Source organism: Ursus americanus, chromosome 20, assembly GCF_024610735.1.
Source record: "Ursus americanus isolate L20-20 chromosome 20, mUrsAme1.1.p, whole genome shotgun sequence".
Lineage (NCBI taxonomy): Eukaryota > Metazoa > Chordata > Mammalia > Carnivora > Ursidae > Ursus > Ursus americanus.
In genome coordinates this window covers 57,664,058-57,689,829 of record NC_142146.1, presented here as the reverse complement: position 1 = coordinate 57,689,829, position 25,772 = coordinate 57,664,058, and the positions used below count along the sequence as shown (strand labels likewise).

At 35.2% G+C, this 25,772-nt stretch overlaps 1 long non-coding RNA gene and 1 pseudogene across 1 annotated transcript; both read right to left on the bottom strand.

The window, feature by feature from the left end:
* Nucleotides 1-830: 830 nt before the first annotated feature.
* On the bottom strand, nt 831-24,274 carry LOC148108441 (uncharacterized). Its single transcript, XR_015727973.1, has 3 exons — nt 24,209-24,274; nt 14,017-14,171; nt 831-901 (listed from the first exon to the last, which is right to left on the bottom strand). It is a non-coding gene; the product is annotated as an uncharacterized LOC148108441 (long non-coding RNA).
* LOC123801033 (phosphatidylethanolamine-binding protein 1 pseudogene) lies at nt 18,447-19,139 on the bottom strand (annotated as a pseudogene).
* Nucleotides 24,275-25,772: the final 1,498 nt, after the last annotated feature.

Sequence of the window (25,772 nt, the reverse complement as noted above, 5' to 3'; positions counted from 1 at the left end):
CCCAACTTCAATTCTTCCTGCACTTGTGCCCAGTAGCCTGCCAGGTCCAGAGGACAGCAGCAATCACTACGCAGGGGCCAGGGAATGAACAGCCAAGAACTCCTCTCAGAAAGGCAGGTTCACATGTTATTCAAGGACCTAAGGACCCAGCTCATGCTCTATTGTCCCATCAGCTTTTACGTACACAACATACATTCAAAGATAAAATTATTAAGAATTTGAAAATGGCAACAATTGGCCATGAACACTCTTCTAAGTGTGGGGCCCTAAGTGACTGTGTAGGGTGCAAGCTCATGGAACAAACTCTGGAATCAGCTCTAACACAATTGTAGGAGAACATCAAAATGTCTATGAAAATGGGAGAACATCAAAATGTCTATGGAAATGTCTACGGAAATTTTGCTGTGAACCTAAAATTTCTCTAAAAAAGAAAGTCAATTAAGTATATATATAAAAAAAGTTTACAGAAAGTTGTTTACCTCTGCATCTTCTGGTGGACCTAACGTCATTGTAAATCTACATGGGTGGCAATTTGGAAGATAACAGCTGGACACGCAGGAGAGAAGAACATGGATCAACTGGAACCCATGAGGACAAGCTGGAATACACAACGACAAGCTGGAATCCATGCCTACCTCTCACCACCCTCAATTTCCTACAGAAGGAGCCAGTGCCCTTAGTTCACATGCATCTGGTTCAGGAGTCAGAGAAGCTGAGGGAGAACCAAGTACAAAAGCTGGAAGAGCTGAGAGCCGAACGAGATGAACAAGTGAACCAGCAAAATTACATGCAAGCTGCAATGGTACGTAGTACTCTATACCAACCTTCAGAGAATGGTAACTGCTACTTCATCTTCTGTTAAATCCACACAAATGTCTCTCAGGCTTGGTCTTTCATGGAACTAGAAAGGGAAGAGAGTTCTGAGAAACACAGTTCCAGCTTAACTAAATTGACAAAATATAAAACTACCTCAGAGTATTACATTAACACTCTCAGAGAATTGGCTAAGAGGGATTACTCCTTAACTTGTTTTCAAACTTAAACATAGTAGGAGAAAGGAAATTTATCTCTCTCATGAATACTGGAGCAAGAATCCTATGCAAAATATTTACTAAAACAAAGGACAATATATAAAAAAGACCATGTTAGATTTGTCCTATGAATGCTTGTTTTAATATTAGAAAAGCAGTTAAACATTAAAAAATGTTAGCATGGTAAAGTAGAAAACAATATCTTTCCGAGAGAATATCCATTAAACAAACAAACAAACCCAAAAAACAAAAAAAGAAAGAAAAAAATGAAATCTTTAACTATAAATAGATGCAAACTTCTTTGACCTAGAGTGCATATAATTGTTAAGTAACACATCACAAACTTCCAAATCACCTGCAATATTCTATTTCTTCTTAACCTGGGAGATTAGTACAAAAATACTCATTTGTTATTATGATTTAAACTGTGTAGCTATATCTTTCAATTAATGTATGCATTACATATTTCATAGTAAAAAAATAAATGAGAGAAAAGAGACCTAGAAGACTGATCCAGGAGGCCCAATGCCTGACTAAATGAAGTTCTGGAAAAGAATAGAAAATGGGAAGTGAAGAACATTGTCAAAGAAATAACAGAATCAACTGTCTAAGAACTTCATAAGTACCTGGCTTGAAAGGTTACACAATACATCAAGGCATATCATTATGATTCAAAATACCAGAAATAATGAGAGGAGCCTAAAGTCTTTCAGAGAAAAAGATGTCAAAAACAAAGAAGTGAGATTCAGAATAGCATCAGATTTTTCACTAGCCACATGACTCTAAAAGTTACCAAAGCTATGAGGGAAAAAACAAATTTCAATTCCAAATGAAACTTAAATATGATGTATAATAAAAACATAAAACATAATGAGCCACATAAGGACCCATGAAAATATCCTCTAATGTACCTTTTCTAAAGTGTGTACTTAAAGATATGCTCTGGTGAAACAAGAGAGCTATCAATCAGCTAATCAATTAATGAATCAAATCAAGATACAGGATTCAGGAAATAATGGATCCCATTAAGGGAAAAAAGCAAAACAATGAACCCAGATTACAGATGTGCCACTAGCTCAGACCTCAGTTGGAAAACAAAGGCAAGTAGGAATGAGTTTATGAAAAATAGGGACACTAATAAGTAGATTATCTTATTAGACATTAAAAAAAATCAATTATATACGTAAAAATATTATACATGTGGTAGAAAAGACATCATGATAGCACCCATAAAGATAGTGAATTAATAAATAATATTATTTATTCAAAAATAAAAATAGGAAATGCCAATAAAACTCATCATACATTGCCATATGTATTTGAGTATCAGGGAATAGGAAAAGAATTAAAGTCAGTGCCTATGGAGAAAGGAATTATTGAGGGAAAGGTAAGGCTTAAAGCTACATTTTTTTTCAATTAAAATTTTTATTATTTTCAAAATTGAGATTTTTAATATTATGACAGTTATATCCCACCTTGTTTCTTGTTTTTATAAACAAACCACAAATATATGTTTAAAAAAGATAAAGAAGCAACTTCCAGTTCAAAATAGCCAATTCAGTACACAGAGATGTTCTCATTCTACAAAGAAGCAAAACTGAGTCCTAACAACTACTAAATGTATGGCTACTCTTAAAAGCCAAAATAGGAGCTTTTTCTTCTACTAGAAACAAGCATCTCTAATAGAAAGAACCATCCAAAAAACCATAACCAAAGCGGAGTCAGACATCTGTTTCCTACAAGACAGGTGCTGAATTACAACCCTGAAGAAATGGGCCATCCCAAGTTCTCAGGTTGTAAATAGTCTTATAATCTGACTCTCTGACACATATCTCCAACCCTCAGATATATGCATTTCACAGTCCCTGGAGTGCTATAAGGATTTGGTGTTTTCTATTTTCTGTAAATATGTTTATTCTGTTTCAGTGCACAAAATCTTTCATTTATCTTTACAATAAATCTAAATATCTTAGCTTGTTATACAAGCTTTGCCATGATGTGGGCCCTATCTCTCTCCAGTCATTGTATTTGCCATGATTCCCCACATAACCTATATTCTGGCCATGCCAAGTGGCTTCCAGTTCTCTATGCCATGTGATTTGATTTTTTGCTTTTGCCTGTTCTAGTCCCTCTATTTAGAATGTTAGCTCCTCAGTTGCTTGTTAATCCACCAGTCACTTTTCCCTGCTAGGCTATTTCATCTTTTAAGACATTTAGTGTCACTTATTCTGTGAAGTCTTTCCTGACTCTATAGATAAAGGCTTTTTGTGCCTAATAGTGATGTCTAACAGAAAACCAGATGATTTTTTGATAAACCCTTTTTTTCTTTTTTTTTGGGGGGGGGGTAGCCAAATTTACTTTTTACTACTACTATTGGCCTTGAAGTTCCTTGAAGGCAGATACCATTTCTTGATCTCTTCTACAACTATGATACTTCAAGCAGTAACTTATATATAACAGTCACTTCATAAGTGTTTTAGGAATTCAATGGATGATGAATGAATGAAAAATAAATGTTCCAGGGCACCTGGGTGGCACAGTTGGTTGAGCGTCCAACTCTTCATTTTGGCTCAGGTTGTGATCTCAGGGCTCTGAGATTCCACCCACATTGGGCCCTGCACTCAGCATGGAGTCTGCTTAAGATTCTCTCCCTCTCTCTCTGCCTCTGCCCCTCCCCTCTGTGCTCTCTCTCTCTTTCTCTCTAAAATAAATAAGTAAATCTTTTTAAAAAAGAAAAATAAATGTTCCTTTAAAATGTCTTCTGCATTTTGCAAACTTGTCAACTTGTCAGTATAATAACAGGCTGACTGTCATTGTTTCTGACTTAGGATAAAAACTTGTAATCACATTAGGATAAATGACACTGTTCTATAGCAGTAGAAAAATGACTGAAGGAGCAAAGTTAGGGGAAGCGATCGTGCTTGATCTAACTAAATAACTGGATTAACAGAGACAATTGCCAAATGTCTAAATGCTTCTTCCTCTGTTTAATCCAACTTTAGTGATTAGCTGATGATACTGTACAGGAAAAAGATCAAATTTCAGGCTAGAAATTCATACTCAACATTTTCTCCATTACATATGTTTTCTTTTTTATTGACTAGAAAAATGCACAATTCCCATTAGTATTGGGAAAAGAAGTGTGGCTTTTAAGTAAATTAGATTTAAAAATTTATTGATATGATACAGATTCCTCAGCATGTAATATACATATAATTATCATATTTGAATTAATATTAAATAATTAAATAAAATATTTTCTTTCTTATGGTAGCTGAACTAAGCCTGTAGCTACTTTAAAATATCAAGTGAGGAGGCTTCTGAGCAGAGACAGTAGCAAGCAACAGGAATCTTTCTTCACATCTAGACAAAAATGACACTGGCAGAATCTGTCTAACATAATTATTTTGGAACCCAAGAGTCTGTTGAGGGCTTGCAACATCCAAGGAAAGGCTTAGATGGCAAATTGGTTAATTTCAGTAAATTTCAGCTTTTAGCACAGTAGCAGCTATGGATGCCCCACCCCAAGCCCCATGGCAGGAAGCTGTACAGGTATTGCTAGAGCAGCCTATACAGAGCTTGCAGAAGCCAGGGTGGGGAAAAACAAACCTATCCTCCAAATACTGGGCATCTGTGCTCTCATAGCTGATGTTTGCTTTTAGTCTCACAGATACAGACAAAGAGGCATGTGGTCATTGTCGTTACACTTCCCCACATCACTGCAAGACCCTTCACCTCAGGCTAAAGTGACTTCCAAGGAACTTAAAGGGCTAATGGATTATTTTTCCCCTTGATTTTTCTTCTTTTGGAGGCCAGACATAAGGATTAGGATATTCAAAAGCAACTGAAAAAATGGGGTATATTAGAAAGTGATCATGCATGAGCTGGGAAAGGCACAGAGTCAGAAAAGACTTTAGAAGACCTTATGTTTCCACCTCAGGGTGATTCTCAGTACAGATATAGCTTATGGCAATAAAACAAAAACAAAAACTAGCCAATTCTGGGGAAAGAGGAGAATCAGATTTCTACAGTTACTGCATCATTAGATTCAAATGTCTAGTTTTCAACAACAAAAAATAATATGGCATGCACAGAGACAGAAAATTTAGTTCATTCAAAGGAAAAACATAAACTAAGAGAGACTGCCCCTGAAAAAGACTTGATGGCAGATCTACTAGATAAAGACTTTAAAACAATTATCTTAAAAATATTGAGAGAACAAGGTAAGATGTACAGGAAGTCAAGAAAATGATGTATGAACAAAGTGAAACTATCAATACATAGAAAAGCTAAAAGGAACCAAAAAGAAATTGTAGAGCTGAATAGTAAAATGACTGAAATTAAAAATTCATTAGATGGATTCATAGACAGATTTGAACAAGCAGAAGAAAGAATTAGTGAACTTAAAGATAAGACAACAGGAATTATTGAGTCTGAGGAACAGAAGAAAAAAAACTGATAAAAAGTGCACAGAGCCTAAGGGACCCATGGGACACCATCAGGTGGGCCAACATATGTATTGTGGAGTCCCAGAAAAAGAAAAGAGAAAGGGGCACACAAAATATTTGAAGAAATAATGGCTGAAAACTTCTCAGACTTGATAGAACACATGAGTCAAAACATCTAAGAGGCTCAAGAAGCTCTAAGAGAAACTCAAAAAATCCGTATCAAGATGCATTGTGACCAACTTTCCAAAGACAAAGAGAAAATCTTGAAAACAACAAGAATGACTCATCATATACAGGTCATCCCCAATATGGAGATTTCTCATCAGAAACTTAAGAGGCAAGAAGCCAGTAGGTTTATATATTCAAGTGCTGATAGGAAAATAGGAAAAACTGTAAACCGAAAATATCCTATACCTGGCAAACTGTCCTACAAGAGTGAAGAAGAAATTAAGACACCCCTAGATACACAAAAGCTGAGGGAGTTCTTTATCATTAGACTTGCCCTGAAGGGTAAAATGAAAGGACACTAGACAGTAATCTGAAGCAGTATGAAGAAACAAAGATATTAATATACATAAATATGTGAGAATTATAAAAGCTAATAAAATTGTAACACTGGATTGTAGCTTCATTTTTTTGGTACATGTTGAGAGAGACTAAAAAAAAAAAAAAAAAAAAAAAAACCCTAACAAACATTACTTTAAAAGCTAGTATTGTTGGGACACCTGGGTGGCTCAGTCAGTTAAGCATTTGCCTTTGGCTCAGGTCATGATCTCAGGGCCCTGGGATCTAGTCTCTCATTGGGCTCCTTGCTCAGTGGGGAGCCTGCTTCTCCTTCTGCCTTCCACTTCCCCTGCTTATGCTCTCTCTCTCTCTGACAAATAAATAAATAAAATATTATTTTTTTAAAAAAAGCTAATATTGCTATAACTTCTGTTTATAGCACCACCTTTTATTTTCAACATTAACTTAAACTAATGTATTTAAAAATTATTAGTTTATTTAAGGTGCATAATGTAATTCTGTGACATCAGCAACTAAAAGGTTTGGGGCGAAAGCTGTAAAAGATCTGCATTTTTGTATGTTATTGAAGTTAAGCTGGTATAACACACTAATTTGAATTTATTTATAACTTTAAGATGTAAAGGGTATCCCCCATGGTAGCCATAAAGAGATTAGCTATAGAATATACTCAAAACAAAATGAAAAAAAAATATTTTGCTAAAAAAGACCACTAAACCAAATTAAAAAACCAAACACAAAATAAGACAGTAATGCAGGAAATAAGGGACAAAAATTGTCTTTATAGCTGTAAATTTTCCTCGTAGCATTTATTTCACTGTGTTTAATAAGTTTTGGTATGTTTTGTTTGTTTTCAGTCATCCCTAAGTATTTTCTAATTTTTCATTTTATTTCTTTGTTGAACAATTAATAGTTTAAGAGTGGGAGATTTTTTAACTTCCACAAATTTGTGAATTTTCTAGCTTCACTTCTACTGTTGATTTTTAACATCATCTTCAGATTCATGTAATTCCTATCAAAATCCCAATGACATTTTGTGAAGAAATAGGAAAACCCATTCTAAAATTCATGTGGAATTTCAAGGGGCTCTGTGTAGCCAAAACAATTTTGAAAATAAAAACCAAACTTGGAGAATTCACTTCCTGATATGAAAACTTAAAACAAAGTTAGAGTAATCAAAACAGTTTGGTACTAGCATAATGGCAATGGGATAAAATAGAGAATCCCAGAAATAAACCTTCACACATATGGTCAAATGATTTTTGACAAGGTGCCAAAACCATCAATGAAGAAAAAAAAGTCTTTTCAACAAATAGTGTTGGGGGAAATTAAATATCCACATACAAGAGAATGAAGGAGGACCCTTATCTAATAACGTATGCAAAAATCAACTCAAAATGGATCAAATACCTGAATATAAAATGAAAAACTATGATACTCCTAGAAACAAAACACAGGAGAAAAGCTGCATGACCTCGGATATGGCAACAGTTTCTTAACACCAAAGGCACAGGCAACAAATGAAAAATATAGACAAATTGTACTTTATGAAAATTTTTAAAAATTATACAACAGAAGACACTACCAGCAGAATAAAAATGAAAACCACAGAATTAGTGAAAATATTTGCAAACTATATATCGGATACGGGATTAAGATACAGAATATGTAGAAAACCTCTAAAAGTCAACAACAGAAAACCAACAATCCGATTGAAAAAACAGACAAAGGACTTGGATATTTCTACAAAGAAGATATACAACAAATAACCAATAAGAACACGAAAAGATGTTCAACATCGCTAATAATTAGAGAAATGCAAATCAAAACCATAAGAGATACCACCTCAGACCCATTAGGATGGCTACTATCAGAAAAAAGAAGAAAAGAAAGAAAAGATGTATTGGCAATGACGTGAAGTTGGAACCCCTGTGCACTGTTGATAGGAATGTAAAATAGTAAAGCCACTGTGGAAAACAGTATGGTGGTTCCTCAAAAAATTAAAAGTGGAAAACGATCCAGCAATTCTACTTTTGGTTACCTACGCAGAAGAATTGAAAGCAGGGTCTTAAAGAGATGTTGGTGGTCATGTTTATAGCAGCATTATTCATAATAGCAAAAACGTGGAAGCAACCCAAGCATCCATTGACAGATGAATAGATAGGCAAAATGTGGTACAGACACATATGAGGCAATATTATTTAGCTTTAGAAAGAAAGGATCTTCTGAAATAAGCTACAGCACAGATGAAACTTGAGGACATTATGACCGTGAAGCAAGCCAGTCACATAGAGATAAACACCGCGTGATTCTACTCGCATAAAGCACCTGAAGCACACAGGAGCATACAAGTGGAAAGTAACATGACGGCTGCCAGGGGCTAGGAGGAGGGATGAGGAGTTATTGTTTAGTGAGTATACAGAGTTTCAGTTTTTCAAAATTAAAAATAGTTATGTAAATGGGGTGGATGGTGGTGATGGTTACACAACATTATGAAGGTATTTAATATCACTGAACTGTACAGTTAAAAATGATAAAGATGATAACTTTTATGTTGTATGTATTTTACCAAAATAAAAAGAAATGGAAAAAAAATCAAGTAAGGTTTTCTTAAGGTTCTTTTTCAGATTGAACAGTATCCTCATAGGGACTACAAAGGCCCTTTCCCCCAGTCTCACATGATCAGAAGCAATCTTTAGCCACAAGGCCATCTGGAGGGTTTACCAAGAGCAGCAAGGGACCAGAGGTTAACAGGAACACATGTTCCTCCCAGCTGGCATATCAAAATTAGTATAACACAAATAAACCAACAAAACTATCTTCTACTTTCTTTTCAGGCATTTCCTCTGGAGCAATATGCAAATTTATTTTCCTGATAAAATCTCCTGCTCCTCTCCTCTGTTAAAAACTTATCATCCCCTGGGGGCGCCTGGGTAGCGCAGTGAGCGTCTGCCTTCGGCTCGGGGCGTGATCTCGGCGTTCCGGGATCGAGTCCCACATCGGGCTCCTCCGCTAGGAGCCTGCTTCTTCCTCTCCCACTCCCCCTGCTTGTGTTCCCTCTCTCGCTGGCTGTCTCTCTGTCACATAAATAAATAAAATCTTAAAAAAAAAAAAAACTTATCATCCCCATAAACCTGCCTTACCTTTAATATATTCCTTATTCTCCAATACTTTTTCTTCCAAAATCTCCAGAGAATTTTTTTAATGTAGAATTATATTTCAATAATCAACCACTCCAAATTTTGAAATGATCAAATATTGCCACTTAGGCCAACCTAAGGAGACAGCTGTCTCAGTCTTAATGTACTTCACACAGATACCCATTTCACATTGCTTATTAGCTCCTGCATTTACCATAAAGAAGGCTGTGGAAAGGTCATGGGATTATGGATTTATTCATGAGATCTAGATAGAAGATATGACCTTTCATATTTAGATTTAATCCAATGAACTACGTCTCTTCCATTATTTTAAATGACTGTTGTCAGAGCCCTGAGTAATCAATAAAAATGCAAATTGTTATTAGTGTATCATTACTAATGCAAAGATACCGTTTGTAAATAAAATTATTACATCCATGGACAAAAAATTAAGTATGTAAGGCTGAATGATCACATACACAGATATTCTTAACATAACTAGTAATTTTATATGACTAGTATTGAAGATTGGATTCTGTAGGACTTAATATTAGTCAGGGTTTTATTCTATAGTAGCTCTGTGATTAGATTCATAGGTTCAGTTCCCAACTCTGCCACTTATATTTTATGGCCCTCCCCAGTTAAGCCTCAGTGTCCTAATCTGTAAAATGTGTATTACCTTGTATTATCTCATATGGTTTCTGTGAAAATAGAACAAAACATGATTTAGGAACTTAGCATAGTGTCTGACATACAATGAGTGCTCAGTAAGTGTTGGCTACTATTATTTTTAATGAACAAGAGAGACGTTGTAAATCTATAACTTTCTTATTGAACATAAAAAATATATTTCCTATAAGAATTATGATATAGCTCCTACAAGAATGTGCAACTATGGAGTTAGAACAGACAGGAAATACGTCTACATTACTCTTACTTGCTTGGTGCATGGATGAAAATGAATACAGGTGGCCTTAAGCAAAACTGTGAGGTCTCGTCCTTGCAGTTCTTTCCACAAATCTTGCTTTATGGCTTACCACCTATATAGTTTTAGCCTCTGACTTATTATTTTTCTTCTCACTAGTCTTAAAACAACATGCATACCTGTTTTTTCCTTCTTCAAGTCTATTTCCTAAAAAAAAAAAAATTATAGAAGGCAATACTAGGCACTTAATTTTATTCTATTAAGATCTTCACACTATTTTCTTATTTAGTTGCCTCTGACTGTCCCTCCTCTCCACTCTCTAAATCTGCTTCGGGAAGTTTTATTTTTTTATTCTATTTTTTAAAGATTTTATTTATTTATTTGACAGAGAGAGAGAGCATAAGCAGGCAGAGGGACAGGGAGAAGCAGGCTTCTAGCTGAGCAGAGAGCCTGACATGGGCTCAATCCCAGTACCCTGGGATTATGATCTGAGCCAAAGGCAGACGCTCAACTGAATGAGCCACCCAGGTGCCCTGTGGCTCAGGAAGTTTTAAATTGGAACTCAGTCTACATCCTCACAGAAGTTCAATGATCTGACTGCATATGAAGCTGTTTTCCAACATTAAGGACTTGTGTCTGCTTTTCTTCCATTGCTATTCTTTCCATTTCTTCTTTCTTCCTTTCTCTTTCTTTCTTTTTCTTTCTTTCTTTCTTTCTTTCTTTCTTTCTTTCTTTCTTTCTTTCCTTCTTTCCTTCTTTCCTTCTTTCTTTTTCTTTTTCTCCATACAGTCTATGTATCAACTATGGAGTTCCATTTCTTGGCAAAGGCAATTTGCTTAATAATTTCCTATTAGAAATCTCTGAACCCTTCTAGTCTTCGCTAGAGCTGTCAACTGTCAGTATTAAAGTATTCTCATAAAATATATGGCCAATAAGCAATTATGTCAATGTGTTCTTCTTACTGCAGGTGATATTAGAAAGTCCAAAGTGTAGAGACTTTTTGGGGAGTGAAGACTGTCACATCTGTGAATGGATAAGGCCAGTCCCATTGAAAAGCTCATGCATACAGAGTCCTAAGGACTGAAAATGGGTGGTCATATAAAGTGGTCAGAAAGAAGAACAGACAGTGGGTTAGTACATACTATTTGAAATCAAGCAGCTGAATTCTAGAATGAGAAGCAGGGAAGAGACTATGCCAACATCATCTAAAGACTCACTGAAAGAAGAAAGAACGTAGAAGTAAGAAATGAGGACAACTGAATAATATATAAGTTGGCTTGGTTAAAAGCATAATTTTAAGAAGACCCTGCAAAGCACTGTATTAGTAAAATAATTATCATGACATTGACATAGTGTGGTAACCCAATTTTGTAAGTAAATTATTATATTATGTGCTAAGGATACAAATATGACAGGATTCTTATCCTTAGTATGCTTATTGCCTAATAGAATGAATCAGCAAGTCTATAAAATGTTATTTAATTTTGGAAAATTATACCTTCTAAGTTAATGACACTGAATAGGAATTAAGTTGGATGAGTCAAAGATGATTTGCTATTTTGATGACCTACAATACATTGGTGATATTATGAGAAAGAGTAAAATAATTCCACATGAATTCAAAACTTTAAAGTAATAAAATAAAAACAAAGGGATGCTTGGGTGGCTCATTTGGTTGAGTGGCTGTCTTCAGCTCAGGTCATGATCCCAGGACCATGGGATCTAGCCCCACATCGGACTCTTTGATCAGCGGGGAGCCTGCTTCTCCCTCTCCCTGCCTTTTCCCCTGGTTGTGCTCTTTCTCTGTGTCGCTCTCTCTCTCTAATAAATATAATCTTTTTAAAAGCCCAAAAAAGACAGATATATTACACAAATATAGAAGTAAGTATTAATCTGAAATATATAATGCAAAAGATATTCTAAGTATAGAAGCATTTGAAGATATCAAAAAGAGCATGATGACCACTGTGATAGATTAAATTAAACCTTTTTGATTCCTACCATTTCTTACACATTAGTCAGATGCAACAAACTAAAAAAAAATTGTCATGAATATGACAAATACTTATTAACTCCGTAAAAAGTTTAAAAAACATTGCAAAGTTTAAACTAATTTATCAATAGAAAAAAGTTGCATGGATATTCAAAAGACAATTCATTCGGTAGGGAATGAAATGGCTGCTACACATTTAAAATTTTAATCACATAATTCAAGAAAAATCAATTTAAAGAACAATGATATGTTATTTCTCCTATTGATTTACCAAAACTTAAAAAAAAAAGTGTTAGTCATTGATCAGGACATAAAAAAGAATCAATAGAAAAAGAAAAATTAAAGATAATAGGACCAAAGTAAATGATGACAAACAGCTTTTTAAGAAAATAAAAAGGAATTTGAAATAGAGCCTAAAGGTGTTTTCTTTTCCTCAGATCTCATGGAAGAATGAAGAGCTCTATATGTCAAGGCAGTGATCCATCGAAATGAGGAGGTGAAATGAGGGAGCCTAAGACAAGTGCCTTGTTTTGGCTAAACGATATGCAAGATTGACAGCTAGAAATAAAGAAAGATACTGAGAAATCAGAATAGGGAAAACACTCAGCAATTAATCAAAGGAGGCTGCCAAAGAGGAGCAAGAAGAAAAATTCTGCTTGGTTTTTGTAAAGTTATGGTGAGCCAAGTGTGCTAGTGTGCAGGATCTTCTCCCCCTCATCTCCACCAGCTGCTCTGTCATATCTACTTGTAGACTGGATGCTTAAATGATTAGAGGTCAGTAGTATGTCAGGGAAGGTCATCAATAAAATAACGTATCTCAGAGCCCCTGATGGAAGAGTCCACTGAAATGAGGGGAATGCTAATATTTGAAGAAAAGGTGTTGAGCCCATAATGGTTCTGGGTGAAATGAAAATAAAATGATTTCTAAGGAGACTAGTATAAGTTGGGAAGTACACAACTGGGAATTCTGCAGGCTGAGGTGATGTCATGGTACCTTTAAATCATGCCATTATGAGCTGGAGTACTTATTTTAATGCCTTCATTTTTACAGATGAACTAACTAAAACTTGAACTGGTTTTTTGACTATGTTTCTTTCAGGTCTGTGGGAGGCTGAAGTTAAATATGCTTATATTTCTTATAGTTACTTATATAAAAATCCAAAGGTCTATGCTTATTACAAATATAGCGCAATGCTGGGGAACTGTTCAAGTTCAAAAACTTAACTGGTTAAAAGGCCAACCAATATCCCATTTCTTCTGAGCCCTTTGGATGTGATATGTTTCCACAGCTGCCACAAATAGTTCCATGTACAAATACTTCCCTGGCCTGCCTCTTTTTCCCCACTTCAATCAGACACAGATTCCTATCATTGATATTTCCCAAATTTTCTCAAGTCACTTGCCATGTTTTCTACCCTCACAGATTTACCTTTTAGTCTAGCTTTAACACTCTAAAGAATATCAACCCACTAATTAATGGATCCTAAATTTGCCCTTGATACTTATTAGTTGTGTGACCTTAGGAAAATCATTTCATGTCTCTGCACCTCAAATTTTTGGCCTGCAAAAATGAACATTTTAAGTGTAATTTGGATAACATATGAAAGTACCTGATAAACAGTATAAGCTTGGTAAATAGTAGTGTCCTTTCTTCTCCATCTCATTAGACCTTCACTGCTTAGAATCTCCTAGATTTTCTCCTCCGATCACTCTTTTTCACCTCTTTTTCCAGGCTCACATACAGTGTCCTCTCAAATCACAAACCTCCTTTCCTGGAAGACTCTTCCATTCCTACAAGTTCCCCTTGGATCCCTCTCCATTAAAAACATTTCCCCTTATTTCCTCACCACCCTTCACCCTTTAGAATACAATCTCTTTTGAAAGAAAATGTCAAACTCCTAAAAATTACCTTATTTCCTCTCAGTTCTAAGAGACTGCCAGTCAGTCTGGCACTCACCATGTAAGACTTCCTTCCAGAGATGCTTCATCAGGTTAGTGCCTGTGGCTCTTTATGGTTTGCTTTGGCTCCCAGGTGCACAGAATTAGGGGTTAACTGAGGCTGAGAGGCACAGTGTAGTCAATAATTTCGCATTAAGTCCTTTTGGTTTGTTGCTGTGAAATGGAGAAAAGCAGCAATAAATAAGTTTGAATGAATATGGATTACAATAGAGCAAAGTACATCCATAGAATAAAACTGAGTGTTTAATTAACTTAGTGTGCAGCTTTCAAGAATTTTAACTATTTATTTGTAAGGAAACAGCAATTTCTCCATAAGATGAAGACATTGAAACTCATACACATTCTATACCAGTGCCAATAGAAATGCAATGTTAACTTCATTTGCAATTTTAAATTTTCTAGTAGATACACTGAAAAAATGTTTTAAATAAAATTCTTTTAATAACATATTTTATTTAATACAATATATCCAAAATGTCATTTTAATCAATAAAAAATGATGAGACATTACACTACTTTTTTTGTACCAAGTCTTCCAAATTCAGGAGTGATGATAAAGAGAGGATGAAAAACTCAGCACTGATGGTGATCAGACAGATATAAGTTGTGGCAGAGTAATATTAGCCTCCTACTCCCAAAGATATCCACATCCTAATCCCTGGCCTATGAACAGTGGCTACCTCACATGGCAAAAAAGACTTCATAGATGTGATTAAATGAAATATCTTGAGATGGAAAGATTATCCTGGATTATCAGAATGGGCTTTAAATGTAATCACATGTAAGTTTATGAGGGAAGCAGAGGGAGATTTCACCATAGAGGAAGAAAGGTAGACAGTATGATGAAGAAGCAGTGATTGGAATAATGTGGCCATATGTCAAGGATTGTTGGCAGCTCTGAAAAAGGCACAAAACAAAATTCTCTTCCTCCAGAGGGAATGTGTCCATGCACACACCTTGCTTCTGGCCCAGTGATACTTCTTGTGGACTTCTGGCATCCAGAACTGTGAGAGAATATATACCTCTGTTCTTTTTTTTTTTTTTTTAAAGATTTTATTTATTTATTTGACAGAGATAGAGACAGCCAGCGAGAGAGGGAACACAAGCAGGGGGAGTGGGAGAGGAAGAAGCAGGCTCATAGCGGAGGAGCCTGATATGGGGCTCGATCCCACAACGCCGGGACCACGCCCTGAGCCGAAGGCAGACGTTCAACCGCTGTGCCACCCAGGCGCCCCACCTCTGTTGTTTTAAACCACCAAGTTGGTTGTAATTTGTTACAGAAGCTACAAAAAGCCAACACACAAGTCATTTAGAATAAAGTAATCACAAACACTCTCTGTTGTCAATGTCCAGACAAAGACCTCCCAGAAACTACTCAACAAGCATCAGTGCTGACAATGTCTTATCTAATCTTTCATCTCATCATGGTTTCAACTACTACCCATATGCTGAGAACTTCCAAATTTGTATTTCTATCTTTCACCATGTTCTTGTACTCCAAAGCAATATTCACAAATACTTCCTGGGCACTGCCAACTGTATGTACCACAGTCACCAACAACTGACCATGCCCAAGTTGAACTCATAATCATAACTTGAAACTATCTCTTCCTTCCCTAGATCTGTTAATGAATCACCCATGTCTGGGGTAACATATTTTATGCTGACTATTTATAACTAATTTTTCACTGATTGCTGGAACTTTCATTTTACAATAAACTCTTTAAGTAGCAAAGAACCAAAAAAATTTAAAATCAAAGAAATAGGTGTTTAGCATATCTATTACTAAAGGTTGCTGTGAGGTGCACTGAATATTCGTGACTTTAATCATCTACTGTATGTGGAGCCATAATGATATCACATGCCAGAGGAAAACCAATCTTTAGAGGGAAACAATAGCATTTAGTTTGAAAATTTAAAAAGAAAATATGCCAGTAGATCTTGATTTAATTAATAGAGAAAGTGGGTTTATATATATCACTCGGTGAAATACAGCTTTTCATTTAGATTAAATGACTATTCTAAATTAATTTCACTTTTTCAATCTCCAGTTTTCTTATGCATATACAAAAAGTATAGCGAGAACTGTTAGTGGCTTGGCTCTATTTTCCAAAGAAGAACTTTACAAAGGGTTAAATGATACATGGTTTAAATTGTCCCAAGTTATTTCAGATAGAAAGTCAGTTTAATTCTAATAATAGTTATATTTTCATCTAATCAATGGACTCCAAAGCTTTTGGAAATTAATTATTCTATGGTGAAACATCTGAGATTACTGTGATTATAATTCTAAAATAGTTAAAACTTCAACCTTAAAGACTAAAATGATAAGCTTTTAGAGAGATAAAAACAAATATTTGTAGATCATAAAGTCATAGTAAAGGTAATATTCTTTTTTTTAATTCAAAAAAGAGAATGAATATATTTGGAATTTGTTTTATACACACAAACTTAATAATTATCTCCAAGCAATTTTAGTATATTGCCAGTCTAATATGCCAAGCCATAAGCTACAGCTTCTGCACATACACAAAGCCACTTACACAGAGGCTTTGACACTTTCTCTTTGTTTCCCACCATCAATAAATTTATATAAATGTTTTAGCCTTTAAAGCAATCTTGTAAACCAATCTAGGTGTTCTACAGTAGTTTTGAACTGTTGTAGAAGAGTTTTCTAAATTTTGGTTAATTTCACTCTTTTGTTGGAAATCTTTTTAAAGAATGTCAAATTTAACACTTTCAGAAAATTGAAACAAAACATGGAAATAAAAGGAATAAAATTTTTTTCCTACAGAAACAAAAAAATCTAGAAAATCAGATGACGAGAGCTCAAACAGGATACAATAATTTATTTCTGAAAATCCACACTTGAGCTACATCCCGAGAAAAACTTTCAAAGGTTCTTTTCTTAACTGAATAAATTAATACTCTGTAACAGGACAGAATGAGATTGAGACAGCCTTTGTTTACTGCAGCATCTAAGGTTGATGAGATATTGAAAGGAATCATAGAGACATCTTATTTGATCAATTTTGTTATATAAAAATACTTGTTGAAAAAGTTACTTTGAATAAAGAGAAAAAACAGTGCTGGTAAAAATAGTTGAGCTAAAATTTTTATGTATTTCAATAAAAGACATGGAATGAAGATCTTTTATTTAGCAGAGTTAACTCTGAGTTTACATGTACCTTAGGAAAAATACGGAAGATTTTTCTCAATTAAAAATATTTCCGGCCTACAGAATTTTAATAGAAACAGTCAACTACTTCAAATTTATTAACTATAAAATACAACTTTGAAAAATGCTGCAAGCAATTTTATTTAAAAAATTATCTGGATTCATTAAAAAATACATTCTATAGTGACAGTTTGAGAGACAGATACCGCTTAGAAACTGATCAAAGTATATAAATGTAAACCAAAGATAGTAATTCTACTTACGTAATTTTTCAATGTTTTGTTTTGCTTTGATATACACAGGTACACATTTTTACTTCTACAAATTATTTTTAAAAAGTTTTGAATCAAAATAGGTATTCACTAATATAAAAGCAACAAATTTATTAAGATTTAAATGTCAACATTATAAAAGTTTGATTATTTTAGAACCCTCTTTCATTTTCCTAAGTTTTCTGATTTGGATAAAAAAATTACACAGTTTTCTTATTCAAAACTGAAATCATAGAGCCATCTGGCAGTTCTTCCTTCCTGACCTCACATGCAATAGATTATTATATCCCTACCAATTTTTTCATGTTTTCTTTCTTTCTTTTTTTTTCACCCACACAATGTTTTTTTAAATTTTTATTCAGCTATAAGCAAACAGCAGAAGTAACACAACATTCCACAACTCCAGATCAGTTTCTCACAGAGACGAAGAGTAACCAGTTTAACAGGTGCAGCAGGGATTTCTGAGAGCCTCTCACCCAGTCCTGCAGCTCAGGGAGATAGCCAGGCCTTAACCACAAAGTGACTCTCCCTATTGCTTTTTACAGTACTGCTCTTTAAAGGAGCTGGAGTGGGACACTGATCCCAGTAACAAGTCCGAGGTGTAATACACTGGGGTCTAGTGGACATGGCAGCCTCTGGCTGTCGTGGTGAGAGACATGGCTGTGAAAACATGCCCAGAAGTGCCTTCGTGCACAATTCTGGACTCAGGCTCACAAAAGCTGAGGCAATGAATCTCTCTCTCTCTCTCTCTCACTTTTTAACCCTCTCTTAAAGATTCGTTGACGCTCTGCTCTATTACCGTAGACCTGGTTTTTTACCTGCACTTTTTCTTCTTTAAATTCTGGGTTGCTATTCTTTTCACAATTTGATGACCCCATCCTAGTACCAAAACATCCCCCCAAATGGAATTCAAATTTGGTCAAAACATAAACCTGGGTGTGACCCTCTAGAATTATAAAGGACAGGCAGAAGGAAAACTCACCCTAAACCACTACCTGCTTGCTCAGGCCTCCCCCGTGAGAATGGGAACTGGGAAGCAGAGAAATCTACATGCATCACTGAACTTGAAACCACAGCTAGAGACCTCCGGGATGGTTTCTGTGTCCTAGCATTCCCCGACTTCTCAGACAGCTGCTCCTAGAGTTTGGGCACATAGCCATCCCATTCAGCCTGGTAACACATGCTGGCCATCGGCAGCCCAGGCTCATGCTTTTTGTGGAAAGATGCCTCTTTGAATTTGCCACAGTGGTCTCCAGGTCGGTTGCTGGGAATGGGCTTGTCACACTTCAGTGACCCATTCTGCTCTTAAACCAGCCAGATGTAGCAGTGAAGGCCATCCCCACAGGAGGCGCAAGTCGACTTAGTGGGAGAGGACCATACCACTACTGATGTCATTGACCTTCATTTTGACCACCAGAAAAGGGAACCATTCCCTGCATTTGGGGTCCTTCCTGCTGGGCACTTCCAGATCTGTCATGACCAAGTGTAGAGTTCACCCAGATCAAGGACATGCCATGCAACACTGGTGGGCTACTTCTAGGTGGGTGTCAGCAATTTGCCCAGCTTGACTACCTCCGCCTTGTTGTATCGGACCTGCCGCAGATGCTGCGGCTTCTCGTCCACTTTCTGCAGGCGCAAGGGCCGGGACCATTTGCTGAGGTCTACCAGCATCACGGGCGAGTTGGACAGACAGCTGGGAAGAGTCCTGGGAGGCAAGACACCGGCCTGCAGCACTGACTTCAAGCGGTCTGCCAACTGTTTCACCACATTTTCTTATTTTCACTTCATTGGCTTAAGTTAGGTCCTCATTATGTCTTACAAAACTATGTGGTCACCTCCTACTTCATGTCTTTGCCTCTACACGCTTTCTATTCATTAGACTCACTGCTCTTAACAGGAATTTTCAAAACCGAAAATCATATTTTGTTATTCAAATGCTATATTAGCAGCAGACGTATAATATTAGCCATAGTCTAAACTCCAAATTCCTTTGATGAAATTACAAAGTGTTCTATGATTTAGTTTCTTTGTCTTTATCATATATCTGGCCCCACCTCATTCAACTCACGCTATATGCTACTCCTCTCTGCCATTGCACATGATTTTTTCTCTCTCCTGAAGTAAACAATTCAGTCTTAAGCACTTAAAAATCCTTGGTAGGCTTCAAAACCTAGTTCAAGTGATTTTTCCTCTGTAAAGCCTTCCTTGTCTATGTTGCAAATTTGAAATTATACTTTTCTTTGTCCAACGCTATATATGCTGAGCGTCTGTGTGTGTGTTTAGCAGCACTTATCATACCAGATTTTAATCATCATTTTTAAGCTAGCCAAGCGGCAACATTTAGTTTTGTATTTACAATGCCAATTAAAAATAGATACTCAGATAATCTTTGTTTCCTCAATGGATGGATGGGTAAATGAATGATTAGACTATTCATAGACTATTCAAGCTCAGTTATTTGTATTTCAGCATGTTATGTGTTTCTTGTGGTTATACAAAACACATAAAACCAACGCAAAACTCAGAAAAGATACAATGCAAAAACTAAACTGATAAAGAATGATAAAGGATTCAGACAGATTTATTTGCCCAGATGTGCATTCTTTTTCCTTTGTTTTGCTTCTTAGATATGGAAGTTTGCCTTCAACAATGCTGATTATTCAATCTGTCAAGAATACTTGAATTTGTGTATTTAATTAAAGAATTTCTGGATTATTTAATTAATCTAATTTTCCATTAGATTATCATTGTCCAGCATAGATGACATAAAGGGCATAAAATTTTGTGTAACAAAACTAATTTTTATGTTACATTAAAATTTATTTTGTGTCACTCTTTTATGAGAACTGTAGCAAATGTAATTTCTCTGTCAGTTTCTATAACCGATGTAACCACATCACATAGAACATAATGTGGGGGTTAAATTTGCACATAAATGTAGCATCAATTTATTCGTGATTGCCCAAAGCCTTTTCTGTGATTTCAACGTGGACATGAAACAGCTGAGAAGCACCTAGTAATTTCTTTCACTTGAATTAAACATTTGCATTTTCCAGTTTATACTTTCTGTATCTTCTTTTATTTGTCCATACAGCAATTTAGAAATTTGGACAGGTACAACTATAGAAAAGATAAAAAATAGCCAAAATTATGTTTTTATTTGATTGTATATTAATTCTAAATTTTGTCTTTTATCCCATAAATAGTGGGTTCATATTTATTTCTGTTTGTGTATGTGGAAGTTCTGAAATCTTTCACAGACTCCATTAAATTTGATAATAATCATAATGATGTAAATAGGTGATGATGAAGATGACAATGATGATAATAGTAATAATTCTTTGCATTTCTTTACAAAAAACACTACTGCATAGTCAGGTGTTACTACACTCATGTCATTAACCAAAGAAGTACATTTAGGAGAAGTGACCGAATATACTCTCCCTGGAAGAGGCAAGTTACAAACACAGGTCAAATTTAATGTTCTTTCCACTACATATGGGTATGATTAATGAGACTATTTGATTACATTTGAACCTTACAGAAATGAAATTAATTTCCTAATATGATTTTTTGATGATATACATTTATAATTTTGAAGTAATCTTTAGTATCAATTTCTTCCTTGAATTATGAAATAGAATAATTCCAGCATTTTGAAAATAGCAGATATTCCCACTTTAAAATCAGGTTATCATTGAGCATTATCCATTAGGAGGACAATAATGTGGATCCAGAGAAAGAAGCTATTTATTCATATCATCAACTCTCCTAAATTTAAGAACACATGCTGCATTTCGAGGCACATGGGCAATTTTGGCCAATTTGGGATTTTAAGAATTACGAAAGTTAAGTTCTTTTCCAAACAGCATGAGATCATGACCATGAGACCAGTTTGCAGATGAGAGAGGAGAGATCCAGGAACCATGAACATATAGAGAAAGTTATTTAAAAATAATTATCTAGGGGCGCCTGGGTGGCACAGCGGTTGGGTGTCTGCCTTCGGCTCAGGGCGTGATCCCGGCATTACGGGATCGAGCCCCACATCAGGCTCCTCCACTGTGAGCCTGCTTCTTCCTCTCCCACTCCCCCTGCTTGTGTTCCCTCTCTCGCTGGCTGTCTCTATCTCTGTCGAATAAATAAATAAAATCTTTAAAAATAAATAAATAAATAAATAAATAAATAAAATAAAAATAAAAATAATTATCTTATTAGTTGTCTTATAGAATATAAATTTAAAATTGAAATGTTTTGCAGCAAACTAAGACCAGGCCAATCTGTTTGTACCAGAAAGAAAGAAATATATAAGCCATGCAGAATATGAATAGCATTCTGAATATTAAGAATCTGTAGCAAAAAAAAAAAACAAAACCTCTAAATTGATATCGTTTCATTTTTATTTCTAAGTGACTTATAATATAATTTGTTAAAAGATTTTTTTCTTCCCAAGTACTTTCCTTGAGAAATTCCATTTTGTGATTGGGTATAATCCCCAGCCAGCTACTACTGACATCAAAACAGAGAGATACTCTGCCTAAATCATGGGCTCCATTTCACTGCATAAACAGCCAATAGTTTTTCAGTAGAGAAACCAGCAATGATCATACAGTTAAATAATAGCTACCTACCTGCCAGGTTACTGTGATTTTTGGCATCCTTGGCATACACTCTTAATTTGGCCAAACACTATTTCAGTTGCTGCCATGTCATTCCCAGAGGTATTCTTTGGCTTCTAAATTGATCTGATATCTGCAGTGTTTCCAGGAATGAGGTTTAAAAATATAACAGTGACTCTGTGGATAGGTATGTAGAGGCTTGGGAATTCAAATACGCATTTTTTTTTCACTTGGGAGTTATAATACATCCCCTATTTTTGACAAACTTTCATATTTGCTCTTCATAAGCTTTAATGCAAAGTATAAATATATGATTAAAGTTCAAAGCACTACAGCCATGTTGGTAAATTTTATGTAGCTAAAAACAGGATTTTTTAAAGAGCAGCTGTTAAAAACTACCCTTCCACATTGTGGTTAATTATAAATTTCACAGACTTATTCCTCTCAATTTAATTTCCCTAATCCCTCTCATTTTAACTTCAAATGTCTGGTTTTACATAACTTTCCTTAACTATAACCAGGATATTCATGTTTATGTTATCCCATCTTTTATAGACTTTATAAAGAATAAGTTTGATAATTATACTTTTTAGAAATCTGACTACATTCTGTTCAAAATTTCCCAATATTATTCTTCTAAATCTGAAACTATTTTAAACTATCCATTTTTCCTTTTTAATTTTTGCTATTGTTATTTTATGGATTTCTAATCTTACTTAACTGCTATTTACCAGATTTTCTCCTTAGCATATTTTTGTGTCTTCTCTCAGTGTAGCCATTTTTAATTCCTACAAAATTCTCAAAAACAAATATATCTTTCCTTCTCATTGAGGCTTTATAGACTAAAAAATTTTATAAATCTCTAATGGGATCTTCCAAACTAATTTGTCCAAAGAATCTTTTGTGTCCAAGAATCCTATAGATCAGTATTTACCCAAACCAGTTTAGGGAGAATGTGGGTTAAATGTCAAGCATGTCAGTATCATATTGTACATAAACTATCTCTGTTTCTTTGTCTTTTTCTCTCCCATGTATCCCTACCCTCCCAGGATACACACCTAGTATATTCCAGTTATTCTTTTTGGGGTGGGAGATAGAGTGATAAAAGTATAGAACGGTCACAGTTCCAAATAGAGGAGAAAAATTTAATATACAAGTAAGATAAATTCAGGTGATGATGACTGCTATGCACAAAATAAAACAGTGGATGAAACCGAGGAACTGAGGTAGTTCTTTAGATTGATTTCCAGAAGGTCTCTCTGAGAAGATGATATTTGGGTTGAGACGTGAAAGAAAACAGCCAGCCCAGCATGAAAGTCAGAGGGCAGAGAGCTCCAAGCAAAGGGAAAAGCAGATGCAAAGCTTCAAGAGTGGAAATAAGTGAGTGTTTTCCTGGAACTTAGAGCACCCTAGTGTGGTTAGAGCAAAGCCAATGAGGAGAAGCGAGAGATAGCAGTAAGACTGGAGAGAGAGAGGCAGTGACCATAACATGTAGAGACTTGTATGGAGTTTGGATTTTATTCTAAGTGCAATGAGAAGCCATTGGAGGATTTTGAGCAGAAGGGTGCCATGAATTTTAAAAGATCACACTGTCTGCTGTGTGGAGAATGGCTAATTAGGGAGCAAAAGTAGAACCAGACAAACCATTAAATAGACTATTGCATTAGCCCAGATGAGCAAAGATTTCTTGGAGTAGGGTAGTAGCAATGCAAATGAGATGTATTTTGGAAAGAAACAACAGGATTTGCTGATGAGTATGGTATGGGAGCTGAGAGAAAGACAATTAATGATAATTTCTAGGTTAGTTTAATCAACAGAGTGGATGTGATGCTATTTATTGATATGAGAAAGACTGGAGGAGGAAGATGGGAGGACGACAGGAAGATGAGAGGAAATTATGCTTTGAGACCCAAGTGGAGGAATCAAATAAACACTCCTATATATAGATTTGAAGACAGGACAAGAGATAAAGACTGGAGAGTGTTTGCATTGGTGACATTAGAAATTGTGGGACTGGATAGATCACCTAGAGGAGTAAAGTTGACAGGAAAGAAGGGATGACTTAGGACCAAACCCATATATTTTGACATTTTTTAGTTTATAAATTATAAGTTTTTGAATTACCTTATGTCTTGAGAAGTGGGCATATTCAGGAAGCTTCAGTATCCTCTGAGAATTTACAGATCACAGTTCTGAAGGAAACCAAAGAACAAAGCTATAAGATCAGGCCAAAATCAGATTTTGCAATCATGTTCTCAATCAAAGGGGATAACTCTGAAGGCAAAGATCTGAAACCACAGGACTCAGAAGAAGTACAGCTGGCATATTTTCTGCCCCCTTATCATTTTCTATAAAGAATTGCCATTTATATTAAGGCATAACACTTGATATTCTGAGAACAAAACTGAAACATCATTAATACTGATCCAAGCAAGGCAATTCAGCAAAGTTATCCAGGTCGTGCACTAGCAAAACTTTACGCTAAGAGATCTTTTAGAATAGATGCTTCATTGCCTCAGGTATTTAGGGACTTCTTTTAAAATTCTGCTACTATTGCAAAGCATATACTAATCAATACATTTCAATATGAAAATTTGTTTCAGCAATTAAAACAATTCAATAGAAACCCAGTAAATTCACAATAATGAAATTCACCAGCATAAAAATACCCATCTACATATCTATATATCTATGTATTTGTCTACCTTTCTATCACCTAGTGCACTGATATGTTACTCGCAATCGATTATATTGTCCTCCAAATTTGATCTTTAAACAGCTTACACATCTTCAAAATGTTTTCTTTTTCATATCTGAAGAAAACATTCTACTAGTGTTATTACATTGTTCCCAAGACAACTGAAAAACAAGCACAATGAAGTGATTCTATTTAAATATCTGCCTAAATTAGGATAGCTCTTGGGGAAACTGAAGATTTTGTCATAAGAAAAAAAGATCATAAATATTTAGTGAGTCATTAAGAAATTAATTACTAGATACATAACTATACATTATGGTGCTATATGTGTATCATACTAATATGCTTTTTGTAGGAAAGCTAGTGGGTTGGTTGTCAGCAGTTTCCATTTTATAAAATACGTGTAATCGCATTCTGGCTTTGCACACTATAGATGATGATAGACTGTACAGCCTTAGCTGTGGGGATTTGCAAATGAAGAATGGATTTCTGGAACCAAGGAGTGTTTACAAATTGTAGCAGACTCTTATTTACAGCCTAAATCTGCTTTAGATTAGATAACTTCAGTTGTGATCATTCTTTTGAACAATGACCCAACATAGTGGTGGCGAAAAGTAGGGTACTAGAGGAAAAAGTAATAAAACAGAGACTGAAAAGATCTGAATCATTGTAGCAGGCTGATGGAAAGGGGATCCAGTATCATTCATAATTGATCAGACCTGGTCTGAAGGCATACTTCATTTGATAATCAGGTGCTGTGATAAAAAGATTTTTCTGCACAGAGAGTTATAAAGAAAAACTAAAAAAAAAAAAATGCTTTTGTTTAATTTTATCAACATTTTCAAAGAACACACCATTGCATCATCTCCACCATTTCACTCCTATCACTTTTTTCCTCTTTAATGAAATGCATAATTATTCACTATACCATTATTATCTAGAAAGAAAACATAAATTTAATCCTCATGCTTACGTTTTTTAATTTTATCT